This window comes from Bombina bombina, chromosome 5, assembly GCF_027579735.1.
Source record: "Bombina bombina isolate aBomBom1 chromosome 5, aBomBom1.pri, whole genome shotgun sequence".
NCBI classification, from domain to species: Eukaryota; Metazoa; Chordata; class Amphibia; order Anura; family Bombinatoridae; genus Bombina; species Bombina bombina.
This window is the reverse complement of record NC_069503.1, coordinates 454480161-454505734: the sequence shown is the minus strand read 5'-3', so window position 1 is coordinate 454505734 and position 25574 is coordinate 454480161. Positions and strand designations below refer to the sequence as shown.

The 25574-nt window shown below is 37.3% G+C and overlaps 1 protein-coding gene across 1 annotated transcript in view; it reads right to left on the bottom strand.

Annotated features, from left to right (window-relative positions):
- The window catches only part of ADCY1 (adenylate cyclase 1), a 720437-nt gene that overhangs the window by 508657 nt on the left and 186206 nt on the right, over positions 1–25574 (bottom strand). The window lies entirely within an intron of this gene.

Genomic DNA, 25574 nt, shown 5'->3' with positions numbered 1-25574 from the left:
GCAGGGGGTGTCAATCAACCTGCTTGTATTCGATCGGGCTGATTGCTGTCAGCCACGTCAGAGGTGGTGGACGAGTTAAGGAGCAGGGGCCCTTTAGAATGTGAAATATGTACAGTAAATAAAACCGTAAAACACATAAATACATATGTAAATATATTTCTGCATACATACAACATATTTAGACGTGTGTATGTATGCAAACATATGTTCCTAAATGGCGCCCATACAAATTATATTTGCCAAAGCTAGGGGCACTTTAACAGCTCTAAATAGAAATCTGAATAATTTCTCTCTTTGTGAATAGGAAAAGGTTTAAATAAATATCACACTTTTATGAGTATTAGAATGTAAATGTAAATGTTTACAAGTTACTTGCACATAGGCCTGTTCACAGTTTAATACATTGCCCTGACAGTGCTTTATTTTCACTAGCATTCTATGATCATGTTGACCTGCAAAAAGAAAATGCTATAATGTTAGAACATTTTATTATTGCATTATTGATTGCATTTAAATATGTGTTTAAAGGGACGTGAAAAACAATTTTTTTTCTTTCATGACTCAGATAGAGCATACAATATTAAACAATTTTCCAGTTTATTTCTATTTTCTAATTTGCTTCAATTTCTTGGTATCCTTTGTTGAAGGAGAAGTAGTGTACTACTGGGAGCTAGCTGAAAGCCAATGACAAGTGGCATATACGTGCAGCCACCAATCAGCAGCTTTTGAGCCTCCAACAAAGGATACAAAGAGTACAAAACAAATAAGATCATAGAAATAAATTGAAAAGTTGTTTAAAATTGAACGCTCTATCTGAATCATAAAGGGAAAAATTTGTGTTTCATGTCCCTTTAACTCTTGCAAACATATGACTTCGTAGTAGCAATGCACTACTGGGACCTAGATGAACACACTGTGTGGGCCAATGAAAAAAGGCATATAAGTGCAGCCACCAATTACCAGTTTGCTCCCAGAAGTGCATTGCTGCTCCTACATAGGTAAGATTTTCAACAAAGGGTACCAAGAGAACAAAGTAAATATAACAATACATGTCAATTTAAAATTGCATGATCTATCTAAACCATGAAAGTTTAGTTTTGACTTTCATGTCTCTTTAATGTGGTGGATGACAGTAAGATGAACCTAAATGTCTTTTTATGGCTTTCACAAACCCAGCTGTAGTTTACAGCTATAGCACAGCAGTAAATGACTGTGAAACACTGACGTGACCAATGAGGAGAAATGTGTTAGATATAAGAGAACAATTGGATGCACACAGCCAGACCTTAGAAGTCCCCTCCAAAAACATAATTTATGTAAGAACTTACCTGATAAATTCATTTCTTTCATATTGGCAAGAGTCCATGAGCTAGTGACGTATGGGATATACAATCCTACCAGGAGGGGCAAAGTTTCCCAAACCTCAAAATGCCTATAAATACACCCCCACCACACCCACAATTCAGTTTAACGAATAGCCAAACAGTGGGGTGATAAAGAAAGGAGTAGAAAGCATCAACAAAAGAAATTTGGAAATAATTGTGCTTTATACAAAAAATCATAACCACCATAAAAAGGGTGGGCCTCATGGACTCTTGCCAATATGAAAGAAATGAATTTATCAGGTAAGTTCTTACATAAATTATGTTGTCTTTCATGTAATAGGCAAGAGTCCATGAGCTAGTGACGTATGTGATAGCAATACCCAAAATGTGGAACTCCACGCAAGAGTCACTAGAGAGGGAGGGAACAAAATAAAAACAGCCATTTTCCGCTGAAAAAATTAATCCACAACCCAAAAAAATAAGTTTATTCTCATAAATGAAAGAAAAAAACTTAAATCAAAAGCAGAAGAATCAAACTGAAACAGCTGCCTGAAGAACTTTTCTACAAAAAACTGCTTCTGAAGAAGCAAATACATCAAAACGGTAGAATTTAGTAAATGTATGCAAAGAGGACCAAGTTGCCGCTTTGCAAATCTGATCAACTGAAGCTTAATTCTTAAAGGCCCATGAAGTGGAGACTGATCTAGTAGAATGAGTTGTAATTGTCTGAGGCGGGGCCTGACCGGACTCCAAATAAGCTTGATGAATCAAAAGTTTCAACCAAGAAGCCAAGGAAATAGCAGAAGCCTTCTGACCTTTCCTAGGACCAGAAAATAAAACAAATAGACTGGAAGTCTTCCTGAAATCTTTACTAGCTTCCACATAATATTTTAAAGCTCTTACCACATCCAAAGAATGTAAGGATCTTTCCAAAGAATTCTTAGGATTAGGACACAAAAAAGGGACAGCAAATTCTCTACTAATGTTGTTAGAATTCACAACCTTAGGTAAAAATTGAAAAGAAGTCCGCAAAACTGCCTTATCCTGATGAAAAATCAGAAAAGGAGACTCACAAGAAAAAGCAGATAGCGCAGAAACTCTTCTAGCAGAAGAGATAGCCAAAAGGAACAACACTTTCCAAGAAAGTAGTTTAATGTCCAAAGAATGCATAGGCTCAAATGGAGGAGCCTGTAAAGCCTTCAGAACCAAATTAAGACTCCAAGGAGGAGAAATTGATTTAATGACAGGCTTAATATGAACTAAAGCCTGTACAAAACAGTGAATATCAGGGAGTATAGCAATCTTTCTGTTAAATAAAACAGAAAGAGCAGAGATTTGTCCCTTCAAGGAACTTGCAGACAAACCCTTATCCAAACCATTCTGAAGAAACTGTAAAATTCTAGGAATTCTAAAAGAATGCCAAGAGAATTTATGAGAAGAACACCATGAAATGTAAATCTTCCAAACGTTATAATAAATCTTTCTAGAAACAGATTTACGAGCTTGTAACATAGTATTAATCACTGAGTCAGAGACACCTCTATGACTTAGTACTAAGCGTTCAATTTCCATACATTCAAATTTAATGATTTGAGATCCTGATGGAAAAACGGACCTTGAGACAGAAGGTCCGGCCTTAACGGAAGTGGCCAAGGCTGGCAACTGGACATCCGAACTAGGTCCGCATACCAAAACCTGTGTGGCCATGCTGGAGCCACCAGCAACACAAATGATTGTTCCATGATGATTTTGGAGATCACTCTTGGAAGGAGAACTAGAGGCGGGAATATGTAAGCAGGATGATAACACCAAGGAAGTGTCAGCGCATCCACTGCTTCCGCCTGAACATCCCTGGACCTGGACAGGTATCTGGGAAGTTTCTTGTTTAGATGAGAGGCCATGAGATCTATCTCTGGAAGACCCCACATCTGAAAAATCTGAGAAAACACATCTGGATGGAGAGACCACTCCCCTGGATGTAAAGTCTGACGGCTGAAATAATCCGCCTCCCAATTGTCTACACCTGGGATATGCACCGCAGAGATTAGACAGGAGCTGGGTTCTGCCCAAGCAAGTATCCGAGATACTTCTTTCATAGCTTGGGGACTGTGTGTCCCACCCTGATGATTGACATATGCCACTGTTGTGATATTGCCTGTCTGAAAATAAATGAACGGTTCTCTCTTTAACAGAGGCCAAAACTGAAGAGCTCTGAGAATATAAAATATTTATTGGTAATCTCGCCTCTTGAGATTTCCAAACCCCTTGTGCTGTCAAAGATCCCCAAACAGCTCCCCAACCCGAAAGACTTGCATCTGTTGAGATCACAGTCCAGGTTGGCTGAACAAAAGAAGCCCCTTGAACTAAACGATGGTGATCTATCCACCACGTCAGAGAGTGTCGTACATTGGGATTTAAGGATATTAATTGTGATATCTTTGTATAATCCCTGCACTATTGGTTCAGCATACAAAGCTGTAGAGGTCTCATGTTAAAACGAGCAAAGGGGATCACGTCCGATGCTGCAGTCATGAGACCTAAAACTTCCATGCACATAGACACTGAAGGGAATGACTGAGACTGAAGGTGCCGGCAAGCTGCAACCAATTTTAAACGTCTCTTGTCTGTTAGAGACAGAGTCATGGACACTGAATCTATCTGGAAGCCTAAAAAGATGACCCTTGTCTGAGGAATCAATAAACTTTTTGGTAAATTGATCCTCCAATCATGTTTCTGAAGAAACAACACTAGTTGATTTGTGTGAGATTCTGCAGAATGTAAAGACTGAGCTAGTACCAAGATATCGTCCAAATAAGGAAACACCGCAATACCCTGTTCTCTGATTACAGAGAGTAGGGCACCTAGGACATTTGAAAAGATTCTTGGAGCTGTTGCTAGGCCAAATGGAAGAGCAACAAATTGGTAATGCATGTCTAGTAAAGAGAATCTCAGGAACTGATAATGTTTTGAATGAATCGGAATATGAAGGTATGCATCCTGCAAGTCTATTGTGGACATATAATGTCCTCGCTGAACAAAAGGCAGAATAGTCCTTACAGTCACCATCTTGAAAGTTGGTACTCTTACATAACGATTCAAAATTTTCAGTTCCAGAACTGGTCTGAATGAATTTTCTTTCTTTGGGACAATGAATAGATTTGAATAAAACCCCAGACCTTGTTCCTGAAAAGGAACCGGCATGATTATCCCTGAAACCTCCAGGTCTGAAACACACTTCAGGAAAGCCTGAGATTTTACTGGATTTACTGGGATGCGTGAGAGAAAAAATCTTCTCACAGGAGGTCTTACTCTGAATCCTATTTGGTACCCCTGAGAGACAATGCTCTGAATCCATTGATTTTGGACAGAATTTGCCCAAACATCCTTGAAAACCCTTAATCTGCCCCCTACCAGCTGAGCTGGAATGAGGGCCGCACCTTCATGCGGACTTAGGGGCTGAGTTTGGTTTCTTAAAAGGCTTAGATTTATTCCAATTTGAGGAAGGCTTCCAATTGGAAACAGTTTCCTTGGGGGAAGGATTAGGTTTTTGCTCCTTATTTTGACGAAAGGAACGAAAACTATTAGAAGCCTTAGATTTACCCTTAGGTTTTTTATCCTGAGGCAAAAATAACTCCCTTCCTCCCAGTAACAGTTGAAATAATAGAATCCAACTGAGAACCAAATAAATTATTACCTTGGAAAGAAAGAGATAGTAATCTAGACTTAGATGTCATATCAGCATTCCAAGATTTAAGCCACAAAGCTCTTCTAGCTAAAATAGCTAAAGACATGGATCTAACATCAATTTTGATAATATCAAAAATTGCATCACAAATAAAGTGATTAGCATTTTGTAGTAAACGAACAATGCTATATAAGTCAGAATCCAATTCTTGTTGCACTAAATTCTCCAACCAGAAAGTTGATGCAGCCGCAACATCAGCCAAAGAAATTGCAGGTCTGAGAAGATGAACTGAATATAAATAGGCTTTCCTTAGATAAGATTCAATCTTCCTATCTAAAGGATCCTTAAAAGAAGTACTATCTTCCATAGGAATAGTGGTACATTTAGCAAGAGTAGAAATAGCCCCATCAACTTTGGGGATTTTTTCCCAAAACTCTATAGAATTTGCTGGTAAAGGATAGAATTTTTTAAACCTTGAAGAAGGAATAAAAGAAGTACCTGGATTATTCCTTTCCTTAGAAATCATATCAGAAATAGCCTCAGGAATAGGAAAAACCCCTGGAGAAACCACAGGAGGTTTAAAAACGGCATTTAAATGTTTATTAGACTTAATGTCAAGAGGACTGGTTACCTCAATATCCAAAGTAATTAACACTTCTTTTAATAAAGAACGCATATACTCTATTTTAAATAAATATGTAGATTTGTCAGTGTCAATGTCTGAGGAAGGATCTTCTGTATCAGATAGATCCTCATCAGAGGAGGATAAATTATTATGTTGTTGGTCATTTGAAATTTCATCAACTGAATGAGAAGTTTTAAAAGACCTTTTACGTTTATTAGAAGGTGGAAATGCAGACAAAGCCTTCTGGATAGGAACTGCAACTGGCAATGTACTATTACTGATGGACACACTATCTGCATGTAAAAGTTTATCATGACAACTATTACAAATGACATTCGGTGAAATAATTTCCACAATCTTACAACAAATGCACTTAGCTTTGGTAGAACCGATGTCAGGCAGCAATGTTCCAGCAGAAACTTCTGAGGCAGGATCAGATTGAGACATCTTGCAAAATGTAAAAGAAAAAAACAACATATAAAGCAAAATTATCAATTTCCTTATATGACAGTTTCAGGAATGGGAAAAAAATGCAAATAGCATAGCCCTCTGATAGAGAAAAAGGCAAGAGGCAAACATCAATGGGGTATTAAAATAATGAAAAAGTTTGGCGCCAAGTATGACGCACAGCGTAACTGAAAACTTTTTTGGCGCCAATAATAACCGGAAATGACACACTCGCGTCACTAATGACTCAACCGTGTGTAAGGCTTCGGCGTCAACTATGACGCCGGAAATGACAAAGTTGCGTCATAGACGTATTTTTCGCACCAAAAAAATTCTCGCGCCAAGAATGACGCAATAAAGTCTAGCATTTAGCGCACCCGCGGGCCTAATACCGCCCGCAATTTGCAAGAAGTAGTCAATTTGAAAAAAAGACAAAACCCCAGGTAAGAAAAAAAATTCTTAAAAAATGTTTATTTTCCCCAAATATGAAACTGACAGTCTGCAGAAGGAAATACATGAACCTCACTCATGGCAAATATAAGTACAATACATATATTTAGAACTTTATATAAATGCATAAAGTGCCAAACCATAGCTGAGGTGTCTTAAGAAATAAAAAACATACTTACCAAAAGACACCCATCCACATATAGCAGATAGCCAAACCAGTACTGAAACAGTTATCAGTAGAGGTAATGGTAAATTGAGAGTATATCGTCGATCTGAAAAGGGAGGTAGGAGATGAATCTCTACGACCGATAACAGAGAACCTATGAAATAGACCCCCGTTAGGGAAATCATCGTATTCAATAAGTGATACTCCCTTCACGTCCCTCTGACATTCGCTGTACTCTGAGACGAATCGGGCTTCAACAATGCTGAGAAGCGCATATCAACGTAGAAATCTTAGCACAAACTTACTTCACCACCTCCATAGGAGGCAAAGTTTGTAAAACTGAATTGTGGGTGTGGTGAGGGGTGTATTTATAGGCATTTTGAGGTTTGGGAAACTTTGCCCCTCCTGGAAGGATTGTATATCCCATACGTCACTAGCTCATGGACTCTTGCCAATTACATGAAAGAAATGTATTTTTCTGTATTGTAATTTGATGCAACAAAGAGAAATATCCTACTAGGCTACTAGCAGAACACATCTGATAAGCAGGGATAGGCACAGACAAAGGCTGTGGCGGACATTTTCCAAAGTACAGACTTTAGTGAAGGACACCAAGGTACATTTGAAATTAAAAACATTATTTTATAGTGCCTGGTGTTATTGTACTGATGCAGATACCACTAATCCTATAACCAGCCCTCCTCTGGCTATACCCATGTGCCAGTGTCACTACTGTGTCATTATATAATGCTTGGTGTTATTATACTGATGCAGATACCACTGATCCTATAACCAGCCCTCCTCTGGCTATACCCATGTGCCAGTGTCACTACTGTGTCATTATATAGTGCTTGGTGTTATTATACTGATGCAGAAATCACTGATCCTATATCCTGCCCTCCTCTGGCTATACCCATGTGCCAGTGTCACTACTGTGTCATTATATAGTGCTGGGTGTTATTATACTGATGCAGATACCACTGACCCTATAACCAGCCCTCCTCTGGCTATACCCATGTGCCAGTGTCACTACTGTGTCATTTTATAGTGCTGAGTGTTATTATACTGATGCAGATACCACTAATCCTTTAACCAGCCCTCCTCTGGCTATACCCATGTGCCAGTGTCACTTCTGTGTCATTATATAGTTCTGGGTGTTATTATACTTATGCAGATACCACTGATTCTATAACCAGCCCTCCTCTGGCTATACCCATGTGCCAGTGTCACTACTGTGTCATTATATAGTGCTGGGTGCTATTAAACTGATGCAGATACCACTGATTCTATAACTAGCCCTCCTCTGGCTATACCCATGTGCCAGTGTTACTACTGTGTCATTATATAGTGCTGGGTGTTATAAAGATGCAGATACCACTGATTCTATAACCAGCCCTCCTCTGGCTATACCCATGTGCCAGTGTCACTACTGTGTCATTATATAACGCTGGGTGTTATTATACTGATGCAGATACTACTGACCCTATAACCAGCCCTTGTCTGGCTATACCCATGTGCCAGTGTCACTACTGTGTCATTTTATAGTGCTGAGTGTTGTTATACTGATGCAGATACCGCTAATCCTTTAACCAGCCCTCCTCTGGCTTTACCCATGTGCCACTGTCACTACTGTGTCATTATATAGTTCTGGGTGTTATTATACTTATGCAGATACCACTGATTCTATAACCAGCCCTCCTCTGGCTATAACCATGTGCCAGTGTCACTACTGTGTCATTATATAACGCTGGGTGTTATTATACTGATGCAGATACCACTGATTCTATAACTAGCCCTCCTCTGGCTATACCCATGTGCCAGTGTCACTACTGTGTCATTATATAGTGCTGGGTGTTATAAAGATGCAGATACCACTGATTCTATAACCAGCCCTCCTCTGGCTATACCCATGTGCCAGTGTCACTACTGTGTCATTATATAACTCTGGGTGTTATTATACTGATGCAGATACCACTGACCCTATAACCAGCCCTTGTCTGGCTATACCCATGTGCTAGTGTCACTACTGTGTCATTTTATAGTGCTGAGTGTTGTTATACTGATGCAGATACCACTAATCCTTTAACCAGCCCTCCTCTGGCTATACCCATGTGCCAGTGTCACTTCTGTGTCATTATATAGTTCTGGGTGTTATTATACTTATGCAGATACCACTGATTCTATAACCAGCCCTCCTCTGGCTATAACCATGTGCCAGTGTCACTACTGTGTCATTATATGACACTGGGTGTTATTATACTGATGAAGATACCACTGATTCTATAACTAGCCCTCCTCTGGCTATACCCATGTGCCAGTGTCACTACTGTGTCATTATATAACGCTGGGTGTTATTATACTGATGCAGATACCACTGACCCTATAACCTGCCCTTGTCTGGCTATAGACATGTGCCAGTGTCACTACTGTGTCTTTGTATAGAACTGGGTGTTATTATACAGATGCAGATACACAATTAGTATGTCACTCAGGGTATATTTATGCCATAACTTATCACCCAATATCGCTAGCAGTCTCTTGACAAGCCACTAACTTTATTCCCACTACATATTATTTTTATTCCTATTATTTAATCAGAAAGATATACTAAGGTTGTGGCGGACACTGCAAGGGATAGTCACGGACACCAGTGTCCGTGTACGGACACCTTGCCTATCCCTGCTGATAAGCCAATGATAACAGACAAATGCATGTAGCCTAGCCACCAATTACTAGCTAGTCCACAACAAACAATATCAAGAAAGTAAAGTGAATTTGATCATAATAATAGTACTAGGGAATTTAAAGGTCTCTCAAAATTGCATGATCTATCTGAATCATGAAAGTTTAATTTTGACTTTAATATTCCCTTAAATACTCCTAAAGAAGGTTTACAAACAATATAGAAACTATGTTCGCTTATTAAAGTAAACAAACAGATGATTAACATTATAACAACCACTTTAATTATATTCTGTAATATGTAGTAACTGATCTCAGAGGCATTGGATCCCATCTATAATAATTTTCAACTTGAATCACTATCCATCTGTATTAATAATGCATTGTATAACATTTAAGCACTAGAAGGTTGTGTTCTACTGTCTTTCTAAAAGATTAATTACAATACTATACAAAGCATCAAGCCAAGATCTCAGAATATAGATTGTATCTGTACAATGTTAACCTTTTTTCTCTGATTTCCTCCCAGCATGCTTTTATCTTTTTTTTTCTTTTTTTTTTTTTTTGCATAAATAATACACAGCTTATTCCTTAAGATGTGCTGTGTTCGTTTAATGAACATATAATATACTGTCAGCTCATGAAGGAATTTCACCCTTCATTAAACTGAGCAAAAATTAAGTAAAATAATAATACAATAAAAATTAGTTATATTTTGGGTTCAAATAGAAAGAGGAGTTGCACACTTTTATTATAACATAGTAAACATTTACCAACATGCATAAGAATAAAGGATCATTTAAATAATATAAAACAAATCTGAAAAAAGGTTAAAAACAACAGCTAACACCTTGAGAATTTAACATAAAATGCTTAGTTAAGCATAGTAAAACAACTTTGCAATATATTTTCAGTATCTATTTTGCCTCCTTATCATGTAAATTAGCTCTAAAAATTATGGCTTCTGTAATTCTCAGTAAATCAAAAATCTGGCGCTAGATGAAAAAATAAATATATATATACACAAGCAATATAAAATGCAGTATAAAATTTGGATTTCCCTTTTGTTAGTGGAAGAAGTTTAACAAGTGTTATTTAGATTGCGCACAGAAATGCTGAAGTGTTATATACAGAGAAATAAAAAACAATGTTATACAGTCTAAAAGAGATTGTTTATGTAGTATTTCTACCAAAAATCATTTACTCATATGGATGCACCAATAAGATTAAAAGCTATCACTAACATCAACAAATAACAGTAATAAACCACATATTAAATCACATTTCATATAAATATCCATTTGGTGGTATATTGCACTCAAAAATAGTTTTTCCAGTCCCACGACAATCCGTTATGCTGTACACAAAGCAAAACGGAACAAGAGAGCTTCAAAATCAAGAATCAGCTCCGCCTCTGTATAGGACGAGCAGATCAGCTCCGTATTGTAGGGATCTTGGTAGCCACAATTACCATACGGTTGGTCCGGGTGCAGCAAACAACGGAAGCCGTGTGGGATTGATTCTGAGCAACATGTTTCCATTAACTTTGCACAATCTATATAGTGTTTATTAATTCTCAGACCAGGAAAAGCACAATGTAGATCTCTCAACGCTAACCCTAATTGTCTGTTACAGATAACAACTGCACAACAATGCACATTATACTAACATTATGACTGTGGCTAGCCTTGTTGTTTGCAGACTGAAGTCTGCATTCACTGCTAAAAATAAGACAAATGGTGGGTGCAGTTTGGCTATTAAACAAACAAATTGCAGTAGACAAGATTTTTTAGACTTGCTGTTTGTGGCTTCCAGCATCTGCCTTCATATGGCAACAGAGCAAGATCAGTGAAGACAGATTGCCAGATCATTACAGACAGTAGCACTGTCTGTGTCACTGTCTAACGATCATCCATTGGTGCCGGTGGGAGATGTTGGAGGGAAGGCAGAAGGCAGGTGGGCAACCCAGCTTCACAGGGGGAAGGGGGAGGGGCGGGACTCTACACTACAGAAAATGCATTTTAAAGGGAGAGGAAGGGATGGGACACTAGACTACAAAAAAAGTGAGAATTGTGGTTGCAGGGATCATCTCTGTAACAATTGCAGGGGTAGGGGGAGGGGAGGACCCCTGCACTACAGAAAAATACTTTAATAAATAAATAGCATTTAAAAATAATAAAAAATGGGTAATGGCAGACAGCTGATAGTGGGAGGAGGGGAGGGTTAGAGAGCTGTTTGAGAGGGATCAGGTGTCAGGTGGGAGGGTAATCCCTACATTACAATACTACTTCCCTTACTACCTAACGGCTAGATTACGAGTTTTGCGGTATAGCTATATCACTGAAAAATTGGCTATTGCGCATGGAATGGACAGGAATGCATATTACGAGTCGCTGCGGTATAGCTATACCACAAGCATTTTAGCCTGTGTGGGATTTCAATAGTGCCGGTATTACAGGTTGTACATTTAGGCTAAAATGCTTGCATTACAGCCTAAACAGACACGATCCATACCGCTATCTGAGATAAGTAGTTAAAAAATGTTTCACAAAACTCATAACTAAACTGTTACAAAATACACTAACATCTATAGCTGACCTATTAACCCCTCCACCCTCCCGCATCGCAAACACTATATTAAATGTATTAACCTCTAATCTGCCGCCCACCCACATCGTGACTATTAAATAAAGTTATTAACCCCTAATCTGCCACCCACCCACATTGCCAACACTATTTAAATATATCGCACATTGCCGATACTAAATAAACCTATTAACCCGTAAACCTCCGGCCCCCCACATCGCCGCCACTAAATAAACTTATTAACCCCTAAACCGCCAGCCCCCACATTGTAACTACTAAACTAAACCTATTAACACTTAAACTACCAGCCCCCCACTAAAAAACACTAAATTAAACTATTAACCCCTAAACCTAACACCCCCTTAACTTTAAATTAAAATTACAACATAACTATCTTAAAATAAATAAAAATTTACCTGTGAAATAAAAAAAACTAAGTTTAAACTATAAATTAACCTAACATTACTATTCTAATTAAAAAAAACTACCAATTAAAAAATCTAAATTACACATTTAAAAAAAAACTATCACTACTAAAAATTTAAAAAAATCTAAAATTACAAAAAAAAATAAACACTAAATTACGAAAAATAAAAAACACTAAGATTACAAAACATAATAAACAAAATTATCAAAAATAAGTATCTCTCATCCTATTGACTGTTTTGAACAGCCAATAGGATTTTAGAAGCTCTAATCCTATTGACTGATTTGAATTTGAAGAATCAAATTAGCCAATAGGAATGCAAGGTACGCCATTTTGAAACAGGTACCTTGCATTCAACTTCAATGTACGGCAGTGACCATATGAAGAGGACGCTCAGCGCAGAATGTCATCGCCGGTCCAGGATAGCTCTGCGCCACCGGGAGGAAGATAGAAGACGCCCCTGTGATGGATAAAGATTTCGCTGCCTGGATGAAGACTTCTCGCCACCTGGATGGAGATGAATGTCCGGACTTCAAGAACCGTGAGTAGATATTCTGGGGTTAGTGTTACATATTTTTTTTATTTTTTGTGGTGAGTTTTTTAGATTAGGGCTTTGGGCAAAGTGTAAAAGAGCTGAATGCCCTTTAAAGGGCAGTGAAAAAGAGCTGAATACCCTTTTAAGGGCAATGCCCATACAAATGCCCCTTTAGGGGCAAAGGGTAGCTTAGGTTTTTTTAGAGTTAGGTTTTTTTATTTTAGGGGGTTGGTTGGGTAGTGGCTTTTACTGATGGGGGGACTTTGTTTTTTTTTACAGGTAAAAGAGCAGTTAAATTTCGGGCAATGCCCTACAAAAGGCACTTTTAAAGGCTATTGGTAGTTTATTGTAGGTTAGGGGGAGTTTTTATTTGGGGGGCTTTTTATTTTTATAGGGCTATTAGATTAGGTGTAATTATTTTTATTTTTGATCATTTCATTTATTAGTTATTGAATCTTAGTGTTTATTATATTTTGTAATTTTAGATTTTTTAGATTTTTTAGTAGTTAGTGTTAGGTTTTTTTAAATTTGTAATTTAAATTTTTTAATGGGTAGTTTTATTTTATTTTATTAGAATAGTAATGTTAGGTTATTTTATAGTTTAAACTTAGTTTTTTTTTTATTTCATAGGTAATTTTGTATTTATTTTAAGATAGTTATATTGTAATTTTAATTTAAAGATATGGGGTGTTAGGTTTAGGGGTTAATAGTTTAATTTAGTGTTTTGCGATGTGGGGGGTCGGCAGTTTAGGGGTTAATAGGTTTAGTTTAATAGTTACAATGTCAGAGACCGGCAAATTAGGGGTTAATAACTTTATATAGTGGCGACAATGCCGGGAAGCAGCAGATTAAGGGTTAATAACTTTATTTAGTGGCGGCAATGTCAGGGAGCGGAGGATTATGGGTTAATAGCTTTTATTAGTGTCGACGATGTTGGGGAGCAGCAGGTTAGGGGTGTTTAGACTAGAGGGTTTATGTTAGGGTGTTAGGTTTAAATGTAACTTTCTTTTCCCCATAGACATCAATAGGGTTGCGTTACAGCGATTTGCCATTCCACACTTCAAGTGTTAGAAAACAAACTAACACTTTCTCTCCATTGATGTCTATGGGGGAAAGTGTGCACTAGCACGTCAAATCAGCCCTTGGCTTTTGTGCGGTATGGTGCATATCGCACCATACCGCACAGCACAAGGAGGTTTTTCAGTAACTCGTAATGGCAGCGCTATGGAGAGTAAAATAAGCAATTTTTTGGAATTATTTTCGCACCCTGTTTAGGAGAGGACTTACCTGCTACTGTTTGTGACTGTTTGGAGGATCGAAGCTGAAGTGAACTCTGTGTACCCTGGCGTACTAATTTGCAGAGGGCATCCTGTGGATACATTCGTGAAAAGAAACACTTGCGCAAGTGGTCACCTAGGATCCGGAACCGGGTGACGTCACTCACGGGATTTTCGCTGATTTGACATCTGAAGGAGTAGACGGAGTGTCGGGCCAGGTAAGGAGATCGCTGGCAGACACTTGAAAGAAGGTAGGGGAGCCTCCCGGCTCTATTATAAGTACTTGATTGCCTATTGAACTGAGAGAGCAGCAAGGAAGGAGCTCTATACCATCGTGGGCTTTATTGTTACTAAAGAGAGACTGGGGATATAACGGCATCATTTAGAAACATTTACCCTTATATCTTGGAGTTGAAATATTTAATCCAAACCCACATTGTCATTCCGGACCACTTTTTTGGGGGATCCCCTTAAAACACTAACATTAAGATTAGAACACAGCTTTTTTAGGTGTTCTCCACCAGCGACATTTTATTTGGGAATCTGAGAGGTTGTGTGTAGTGTGTATGGTCAACCGGTTTTATTTTTTGTATGTTTGAATGTTATATGGATTTTATGTGCTGATTTTTATTAGTTGATTTATTAAATATCACAATTTATGTTTTAACTGAGCATTGTCACTTGATTATTTGTTTCACTTTGATAAATTGTATTTATATATATGTATTTAGGTGTTTTTCTATTTCGATCTAGTTTATATTTATTATCACTGATTATAGCAACTTGATTAAATTACATTCTAATTTGACATAAATTGTATTTATATATATCCTATAAGGGCATTTGGTCTTTTAAGTTTTAGATTGTTTAAACTGGTAACGACACAGTGAATTTTATATCTATATATCCTACAGCTCTATAGCGCCTCCTATATCCACTGAGATTGTATCCATAAATTCTATATTGTCTAGGGAGGAGACAATAACCTTTAGTGAGGCTAAGTAGGTTTTGGTCTAGCGCTATACCCTATCCGTGTCTGTTTTAGTGCAAAACTCGAAATCTAGGTTTAAGTAATTTACTCCATCACTTCCTGGAATTTCAGAAGTGTGGTGAGCAGCTGCAATTAGCGGCCTCCTAATTACCAAAAGGCAATGGCAAAGCCATAATGTCTGCTATTTCTCAACAAAGGAGATCTCAGAGAAGCTTTAACAACCATCTGTGTTATGACTGCACAAGCAGTATGTAAATAATTTCAGTGAGAAACCCAAAGTTTGTGAAAATTTTGTTTATATGATCGCATTTGGCGGTGAAATGGTGGAATGCAAAATACCTAATGGACCTAGATTAATACATTGAGTTATCTATTTAAAATAAATATATAGTTTTGATAGGTAAATCAAAAAGCACAAGGCTTGATTTCTGTTTAAATGGAATGATAGCAACAATGTTCTTGTAATTTGAGCAAGTTTTTCTCTAAAATTCCCGGTACTGAAGCGGTTAAATAAAACTTCTGACATTTATAGATTAACTAAAGGAAATGCATGTTTGCACTTAATAAATCTATTTCTTACTAGATGGTAAGGATATTTTCTTCCAGCCATATAACAATTTTTTTTTACAGGAAGATCCATACAAAAAAGTACAATGTATTTTAGATGCAACATAAAAAAATAATAATATATTAATGTCCCTTTAAGACAGGAAGAACAAATGTTGTCCAAACCAGTCCACAACATAGATAACTTAAAGGGACATGAAACCCCCCAAAAATATTTCATGATTCAGATAGAGAATACAACTTTCTAATTTACTTCTATTATCTAATTTGTTTCATTCTCTTGGTATAATTTGCTGAAGGAGCAGCAATACACTACTGGTTTCTAACTGAACACATGGGTGAGCCAATGACAATCAGTATTTATATGTAGCCACCAATCAGAAGATAGAACCTAGGTTCTTTGCTGCTTCTGAGCTTTCCTAGATAAACCTTTCAGCAATGGATAACAAGATAAGGAAGCAAATTAAATAATAGAATTAAATTGGAAAGTTGTTTAAAATTGTATTCTCTATCTGAGTTCTGAAATAAATGTTTTGGGTTTCATGTCCCTTTAAGCTAGATCATTTTTGTGCTCTCAATGCAATATACAATTCTAACTTCAGAGTTCTATTAAACCTCAAGAGAACATCTTTATATTCTAGAAATGAAGCTACTATGTTTGTGCAGTTGTACATCTGTGTCCCAGCATGGTGAGTTTTGACTCTGCAGATTAAGATGCAGTAAAGTGATTAATCTGTTTTAACATTTCTAATGTTTAAAAAATATATAAAACTTGTATATTCTAGCAATAGGCACAGGAAAACTACAAGGTTACTCATGTCCCTCACTGATTTCTACCGTACCGTTATTTCTGTTTATTAAAGGACCATTATAGTGATAAAATAACTTGCTCTTATTCATTTTAATATTACCAACCCTACACCTCTATGTGTTTAACCCCTGCAAAGGAGTTTAACACATAGTAGAAGTACCACTAGGGATCTTCAGAGCAGAAACTGTCACTGATCCAATCAGCAGCTCTAATCGCATGACCCAAATATGTAACTATTGCTGCTGAGTGGGTCGGCAGCAGTTTCCGCTTGGGACCAGTATCGCTCTGTGGGTCCTTATTGGCACTTCAACTATGTGTTTAACCCATTTTCAGGGAGGGGCAAACAGAGAATTGTATGGTCACTAGTCTTAAAAATACATTAAGGTTTTGACTATAATAGACTTCTAAGGCTGCAAATTTGTAGTTTTTTCTACACGTTGATACAAATTTCCCCACAAAACACAACACATGATCTATTTCATCTATTAAACATAACCCTACTTAAAATACATTAAACTCAAATTTAAATCCTCATAATATGCTGAAACAAGCATGCATAAAAAACAAAAGAAGCAAAATCTCAAGTATGCTGCAGTTAGGTTGGGCTTTTCTATATAGTGTAATCTTACTCACCGTCACCTTCACTGTTTACAACAGTAAACATACTCATTTATATGCTACTTATGACAGAATACAGAAAAGGAAAAGATATATAAATTCAAAGGAGTTTTAAAGGGTGTGACCCTGGACTTCTCTAGATTTGCAAAATAATGCAAAATCTACAAACAAAATAACAGTTTAAGAGCTTTTAAAACACATTTTTAAGTAGATTTTATACATTACAATACAAGGCTAAAATATTGGGATAGATCCTATGCAACCCACTTCGGAAAGCAACAGTTGTAAAATAATGTTTCATTACTGTCTCTATCAATAGCGGATTAAAATTATTTAGTATTTATATGTTTACAAAAAATAAACATTATAACAAAAAATTATAATTGTTCATTAAAAGATACAGAATTATCTAAAACCATAATTCAAATTTGTTTTAAAAGTTCATACTATTTTGTCTCTTCTTTAGACGTCTAGTATACAGTAATACTTAAATCCTAGCATTTGTGCATATTGTGGCGCCAAGCCGGTTTTCCTGCACGGCTGTTGGCTAAGAGGTGGAAACGTCACCTCCCAGCCAAATAGCGTAAATAGCGTTCTGCCAGTGGGCTGCCTTAGCAGCTCAGTGGGGCGATCACTTGGAACAAATAAAAGAGCTTTTAGCATGAAGTATTTTATGCTTTATGAATGAAAGTCTCCTTTATTTGTTCCAATGGTAAATCCTAGAGTCAAGATTCTACATAATTAGAATGCTGCAAATTATAATTCTCAGAAATGATTTCTCTTATAAATAGTATTAGAAACCGCTAATGGCTTAAACATTTTTCTTCATATTACATGCTTTCTTTTAAAAGAACTGAGCGTGTGTTTTTAAAGGAAAATTCATTTTTATACATGTATAAAAATACATCAAGAGTCAGGGCTTGGCTAGAAAGTCAAGCTCGCCCTAGGAATTTTGGAAGACCGGCCCAGCCAAACCTGCTCTCCCAGGCTCAACACAACCCCAGTCTCCTCTCCGGCCCAGTTTCCCCGCCAGTTAACTTTCTGCTTCCAGGAGCAGAGTGGCCTTAAAAAGATGCACTATACTGTGCACAAAGCTCGCTCCGTGTCCTGGATGAGAGGCTCGCCCTTGCATCGCTGCCTATGATGTGGCTCTGCAGCGCACTTATTAACCCCTAATTTGCCGTCCCCGACATCGCCGACACCTGCTTTATATTATTAACCCTTAATCTGCCGCTCCGGACACCGCCGCCACCTACATTATACTTATGAACCCCTAGTCTGCTGCCCCCAACATCGCTGAACCCTACATTATATTTATGAACCCCTATTCTTCCGCCCCCAATGTCGCCACCACCTAACTACACTTATTAACCCCTAATCTGCCGCCGCCAACGTCGCCACCACTATAATAAATATATTAACCCCTAAACCTAAGTTTAACCCTAACCCTAACACCCCCTAACTTAAATATAATTTAAAATAATCTAAATAAAATAACCTTAATTAACTAAATTATTCCTATTTAAATCTAAATACTTACCTATAAAATAAACCCTAAGATAGCTACAATATAACTAATAGTTACATTGTATCTAGCTTAGGATTTATTTTTATTTTACAGGTAACTTTGTATTTATTTTAACTAGGTACAATAGTTATTAAATAGTTATTAACTATTTAATAGCTACCTAGCTAAAATAAAGACAAATTTACCTGTAAAATAAAAATAAACCTAAGTTACAATTACACCTAACACTACACTATAATTAAATTAATTCCCTAAACTAACTACAATTAAATACAATTATCTAAATTAAGAAAAAAACAAACACTAAATTACAGAAAATTATAAAATAATTACAATTTTTTAAAACTAATTACACCTAATCTAATTCCCCTAATAAAATAAAAAAAAGCCCCCCAAAATAATAAAAATCCCTACCCTATACTAAATTACAAATAGCCCTTAAAAGGGCCTTTTGCGGGGCAGTAATTAGCTCTTTTACCTGTAAAAAAAAAATACAATACCCCCCCCAACATTAAAACCCACCACCCACACACCAAACCCTACTCTAAAACCCCCCCTTAATAAAACCTAACATTAACCCCTTGAAGATCATCCTACCTTGAGACGTCTTCACCCAACTGGGCAGAAGTGATCCTCCAGACGGGCAGAAGTCTTCATCCTATCAGCCAATCAGAATTAAGGTAGAAAAAATCCTATTGGCTGATCCAATCAGCCAATAGGATTATTGGCTTATAATATCTTTTTTTTTACTGGATTTTAACTTTTTAAAACTGTAAATGACAACTTTCCTTTCTTCCTACTTTGTATCTTCCTAAGAAACCCAAAACAATGTTTGTGAAAAGATTTTTATAGAGGACACGCCCCCATGCACTTTCAAACGTGGTCATGAGAATGCATTTTAAAGTGCCTGTGCCTACATAAGTGAACGTTTAATCTGGAACCAGCATTTGTGACCATGAGTTCAGTAATGTAGGCACAAGCACTTTAGCATAAATTCTGATCAATTAAGAAACTTGGCTCCCACTTTGGCCATAAAGCAAAAAGCATTTTTCGGAGCAAATCCCTGATAGATTGTGATTGATGCCATAGTTAGTAGTTAAAGGTATAGTCTAGATATCAAAGATCAAAAAGCCACAAATCATGTGTGAATTTATTCAACCTCAATTTTGAGAACCCTTTCTGTTACTTAAACCATTGATTTTATAGGGATACTGGCCAGTATAGGGCTAGATTATGAGTGCAGCAGTATTTTGTGCTCCCGCTCACTCATTAACTGCAATAGAAGTAAGCTTTTAGCGTGTGTTGTGTAGCGCGCATATTATATTATAGTTGAAAGTAAAAAGTTTTTTCTCACAAGCACTAACCCGATGCGCTCAAACAGCCGAACTTCAACAACATTATCCATAGACTTCAATGGAGCGTAAAAAGTGGGGGGAAAACTAAAACCCTTACCCCGCACAAACCCGATCGCATTTGTGTGTGGTAACTGCCATCACCAAGGTGACAAATGACCTGCTTACTGCCAAGTCTAAAGGTCATTACTCCTTGCTAATTATTTTAGACATCTCTGTAGACATTGATACTGTTGACCATCCACTGCTGCTCCAGACCCTAAAATCCCAGGGTATTTGTGACAAAGCCCTACTCTCTTATCTCATCCTGGATGGCTTCTCACCACCTAAAGCTGAACTTCTCTAAAACTGAACTCCATTTATTTCCTCCCTCTAGCAACCTCCCCATTCCCAAAATGTCACTTACTATAGACAACTCTATAACCTCTATCCTCTAGGCCAGGTTCCTTGGGGTCACACATGACTCATAACTTTATTTTGCTCCCCACATTAAGTCCTTAGCTAACTCCTGCTGCTTCCACCTTAAAAACATTTATAAAATGTGTCACTTCTTCACTCAAGACACAACTAAGATTCTTACCCACTATCTTATAACCTTGATTATTGCAATTCTGTGTTATCTGGTCTCCTAAGCTACCTCCTGTCCCCATTGCATTCTATCATGAATGCCACTGCCAGGTTTATTTTTGGCTCCACATCTGCTGCACCTCTTTGCCAACACCTCCACTGGCTTCCCTTAGCCTCAAGAAAAAAATTCAAAATTCTGACCCTAACATACAAAGCTCTCACCAACACTGCACCCTCCTATATCTCTGCCCTTGTCTGCAAATACTCCCCAGCCAGACCCCTCCACTTTGCCCAAGACCTACTTCTCTCCTCATCTTTAATTACATTCTCACACCCTCACCTGCAAGACTTTTCTAGAACTACACCTATCATAAGAAACCCCCTGCCTCGCTCAGTCAGACTTTCCTCTTGTCTTAAAAACGTTGTTTTCCTTAAAAACACATACAACTTACTTTAAGATGTCTCTACTACTTATGTTTCCCTCTCCCTCCACCTCCCCATGTACTTAATTTTGATTGTAAGCTTGAGAGCCTCTCTAACTATAGATTATCTTGTATAAAAGTGCACCTACAATTGAATGCCCTCAACGGCAGGGTGCTCCTCTCCTTTTGCTTATGTTTGTCAATATAAGTGTAGTAATGTACATTGTATAGTCTTACACAATGTAAGATTTTATTGCATTTTACCCTCATGATTGTAATGTATTTTTTATAGTGCTGCATAAAATCTTGGTGCTTTATTAATAAATGATTATAATAATAATAATAATAATTTATTTTATAAGGAATAAGATGTGCTAAAATGCAAGTTACACAAATAAACATATTAGCTTTAAATTAAAAACTTATGAGAAGTAAAACCTAATTTTATCAAATCCTTATTATCTCTAAATTATCACAATGGGCTTTGTGCTTAATTAGTTCTGATAAAGTGATGTGCATGCATACAGTATATACCAACATAAAATTGCTTCCATTTTTATAGATGAAAGAATATTAAATAGACTATGTATCTGTAAGACCAATTTCTAAATTAATAAAAATGACACCTTGGGGTAGATTTAACAAGTGCAGGGCGGACATGATTCGCTGTAGAGAATCATGTCTGCCCAACATTACTAAATGCCGAAATCATACGCTGTCAGCATTTAACATTGCACAAGAATTTCTAGTGAAATGCTTGTTCAATGCCGCCCCGCAGCCAATTGGCCGCTAGCAGGGGGTGTCAATCATCCCAATCTGATCGGAATGATTGATGTCCGCCACCACAAGTTAAGGAGCAGCGGTCTTATTTTTTTTTTCTTTAAGAATAGACTTTTTTATTTTCTAGGAGAGGTTTTTTAGGTAGACTTTGTTATTTTGGGGGGTGCTGAGTGCTGATTACTTGTATTGTAAAGGGGTGGGGGGGGGGTTGTAACTGATTTTTTTTTGTATAAAAGAGCTGAATTATCGTTAGGGCAATACCCCACAAAGGCCCTTTTAAGGGCTATTGTAATTTATTTCAGTTGATGGGTTATTTTTGTTTTGGGTGGGTTTTTTATTTTATAGGGTATGTAGATTAGTGTTAGGCATAATGGTGGGGTTTTTATTTTGGATACTGTAGTTTATTATTTTTTGTATTTTAACTTTTTTTGTAATTTAGGGGGTTTAGTTTAGAAGGGGCTTTAGTTTAGAGGAGGGTTGGGTGTTAGGTAGAGTAGGGTTAGATTGCCTTTGAGGTTGTGGCGGTTTAGGTTTAATATTTTTATTTTTTGTAACTTAGATTTTTTTTTTTAAGTAACTTAGGGGATTTAGTTTAGAGCCGGGGTTAGTTTGCATTTGGGATATGTGGCGGTATATGGGGTTAATAGGATAGTACTTGAGGTGGGTATGTGGAGGTATAGGGGTTAATAGGATAGTACCTGTGGTGGGTTTGTGGTGGCATAGGGGTTAATAGGATAGTACCTCCGGTGGGTATGTGGTGGTATAGGGGTTAATAGGATAGTACATGTGGTGGGTATGTGGCAGTAAATGGGGTTAATAGGATAGTACCTGTGGTGGGTTTGTGGCAGCATAGGGGTTAATAGGATAGTATCTGCGGTGGGTATGTGGTGGTATAGGGGTTAATAGGATAGTACATGTGGTGGGTATGTGGCAGTAAAGGGTTTAATAGGATAGTACTTGCGGTGGGTATGAAGCAGTATTCTGGTAGTATATAGGTTAATAGGATAGTACTTGTGGTGGGTATGCGGCAGTTTAAGTGTTAATTAGTAAAGCATCCTTTGCAATAGAACTGCTGTGCCTAACCACTAATCCTAATACTCATAAACTGAAGTTTAGTATCCTATTAACCATTAATAGGATACTAAACTTCGGCATAGTGGTATTAGGATTAGTGGTTAGGCATGACAGTTCTATTGCAAAGGATGCTTTACTATACATCGCCAATATGGGTGGTGATGCCGGGTGTTAACTATAGCCAGCATTGCCGAACAATGGCATGCATAGTAAATGCCTCTGGGCCATGCCACTATGTCGGGAGCTTAAAATATATTGACAGGATTGCTCAACATAGCAGCGGATCCTTTGGAACATTTTGCTGCCTCGAAGCACTTTCGATCATCTGGGCCACATTGAGCTGCAGCTATAGCGAGTCTGTTAAAATATTTACTCAAATCAAGCGGTATAAATTGATATTTCATAAACAAAAGTGCAAATCCCAAGAAAAAGTCCTGTATTCCACAAAATGATTGGTATTTTCCCCTCTAGCTATTAGTGCTGTCCTGGTGCTTTTAATTCTTGTGGTTAAGTTGTAGTTATCTTTGGGGAGGTAACTGAGTAGGATTGGCCTTAGGGGTACTCGATCCCTGAGAATAATCATAATCTCTGTATACTTTATGTTGCTGCCTATGGACTTCTCTTTATATGCTGTTTTGCCACTCTCACAGAGCAGCATGTGAATTCCCAGCTACTATTCTCACATGTTGCCTTCAATCCTGATTGGATCTCATGCACCATGTGACCTGCACAGGACAACATTGTGAGAACCAGCAGTGGATCACTAATGAGACCATGAGTATACAGGTGAAGCACAAAAGAGTCAGTGGTTAAAAAGAAAGTGCCTCTACATGAAAAGGTTCAGTTTCTCCCATTTTATTTGTAAGGGAAATGAGTTAAAGAAATATATGGAATATCTGGACTATAACCAGTGAAGTATTAAATATTTCTGTAAATATAATACCAAAATCTCCCCTTATAGATTTTCCCTTAAATCAGGGCAATTTCTTTTAAAACATTGACCTAAACAACAGAAGATCCTAAACTTTACATTCCTGCTTCTTAAATAAAGATAACAAGAGAACAAAGAAAAAATGATAATAGGAGTAAATAAGAAAGTTAATAAAATTGCATGTGCTATCTGAATAATTAAAAAGAAAATGTGGGTTTAGTATCCCTTTAAGTTATGTGATATGAGTACTCTTTTCATAAGCAATAATGATCTAGATTTGCTGTGTATATTTAGTAATATTGCATATGCGTTTTTCCTCACAATTGCGGAAAGTAAATTATCTAAAATTTCTTAAGTAGACTATTAATCCTTAGAATGCCTAATTATACCCATGAATATGTCATAATTTAGAGACACAGTTCATCTATATATTAGCTAATGACATATCACTTTCTTATCTTAATGAGGGCTCTTTTTTTCAGTACGTTTGGATATACAGAGTAGTTTGTGGCAGGCAGTCGTGTCCAGGTGAGATCTCAAAGTAGCCCAATATATTTCTTCCACTGGCTAACATCCCCTTTATGTATATGTTTTGGTGGTCCAAGAGTGCTCATCTTAGTTATTTGGGTTAAGTTTCTTACCTTGTCATTACTGCACTCCTAAGGGTTATATATGGCTCATCATTTCTTTATATACTTCTCTCATTATTGTATATTATATATAGCTACTGATAAATAGTCTAATTTATAGGTCTACGCTATGCTAGTCTAAGGACATGCTCATGTTTTATTGATATCCCTTTCTTTTCTAAGCCCAAAAGTGGTGTTGAGATATGCTAGATCTCCTCCATCATTTTTTTGGCAAGATATCTAGGTCCAAGTGGGCCTTAGCTACGTGGGAGGATATTTTATTTTAAAATAGAGGTTTATTTTATTTCTTGATAGGCTGTTTTCAGACATGCCTATAAAATGATGTTGTTTTTTGCCTTTTTGTTTTACATATTGTCAGTAAGATTGAATGCATTATGTCATGGCAATTATTACCTTTAACATTTGTCTAAAAACCTCAATAAAAAATTATGAAACAAACAAAACAAAACAAAAAAAAATGCAGGTCAGTCACTTAATTTCCTTTGAACATATAATGAGGCCGGATTATCAAATGTCTGTCGGACCTGATCCGACAGTGCGGATCAGGTCCGACAGACATCGCTGAATGCAGAGAGTATTCTCTGCAGGGCCGTCAGCAGGGAGGTGTCAATCAACCTGTCGATCGGTAGAATTGTGGTGATTCCTGTCCTCCCGCTCAGAGCAGGCGGACAGGGTTATGGAGCAGCGGTCTTTAGACCGCTGCTTCATAACTGCTGTTTCTGGCGAGTCTGAAGACTTGCCAGAAACACGGGCCTTCAAGCTCCGTTCGAAGCTTGATAAATGGGCCTCATAATGTGATTTTTAATGGATTATTTTGTATATTCTTTACGTGTACATAGGCTCACAGGAATGCATGAGCGTACACCTGTCTTTAGCACTCTAGGCAGCAGTGCTTATAATATTTTATAACATTGCTACAAACACTAATACTATAGAGGGCTAAAGACACATCTACACCTCCTGAGTCTACCAACTTACCATATTTTTTTCTTCAACAAAGGGGGAAAAGAGAATGAAACAAACTTGGTATCAAAAGTAAATTGAATACATTTCTTAAATGGCTTTTTCTAAGCCATGA